This window comes from Chiloscyllium plagiosum, chromosome 6 (assembly GCF_004010195.1).
Source record: "Chiloscyllium plagiosum isolate BGI_BamShark_2017 chromosome 6, ASM401019v2, whole genome shotgun sequence".
Classification (NCBI taxonomy): Eukaryota; Metazoa; Chordata; class Chondrichthyes; order Orectolobiformes; family Hemiscylliidae; genus Chiloscyllium; species Chiloscyllium plagiosum.
Genome location: NC_057715.1, coordinates 117,944,477 through 117,945,302, shown reverse-complemented (window position 1 = coordinate 117,945,302; position 826 = coordinate 117,944,477). Strand labels below are relative to the sequence as shown.

The 826-nt window shown below is 43.9% G+C and overlaps 1 protein-coding gene across 1 annotated transcript in view; it reads left to right on the top strand.

Annotated features, from left to right (window-relative positions):
- Nucleotides 1-826, top strand: part of LOC122550985 (stromal interaction molecule 1-like) — a 100,488-nt gene that overhangs the window by 84,537 nt on the left and 15,125 nt on the right. The window lies entirely within an intron of this gene.

Genomic DNA, 826 nt, shown 5'->3' with positions numbered 1-826 from the left:
GTCAGTTACATATAGAATCCCCACATTATCACACTGCACTCCCTGGAGTCAGTTACATATAAAATCCCCATATTATCACACTGCGCACCCTGGGGTCAGTTACATATGGAATCCCCACATTATCACACTGCAAACCTTGGGGTCAGTGACATATATAATCCCCACATTATCACACTGCACTCCTTGGGATTACTTACATATAGCATCTCCATATTATCACTCTGCACTCCCTGGAGTCAGTTATATATAGAATCCCCACATTATCACACTGTGCTCCCTGGAGTCAGTTACATATAGAATCCCCACATTATCACACCACACTCGTTGGGGTCAGTTACATATAGAATCCCCACATTATCACACTGCACTCCCTGGAGTCAGTGACATAGAGAATCCCCACATTATCACACTGCACTCCCTGGGGTCAATGACATATAGAATCCCCACATTATCACACCGCACACCTTGGGGTCAGTGACACATATATTCCCCATATTATCAAACTGCGCTCCCTGGGGTCAGTTACATATGGAATCCCCACATTATCACACCGCACACCTTGGGGTCAGTTACATGTATAATCCCCACAATATCACACTGCACTCCATGGGGTTAGTTACATATAGCATCTCCATATTATCACACTGCACTCCCTACAATCAGTTACATATAGAATCCCCACATTATCACACTGCATTCCCTGGAGTCAATGACATATAGAACCCCACATTACCACACCGCACTCCCTGGAGTTACTTACATATAGAATCCCCATATTATCACACTGCATTCTTTGGGGTCAGTGACATATAGAATCCCCATATTA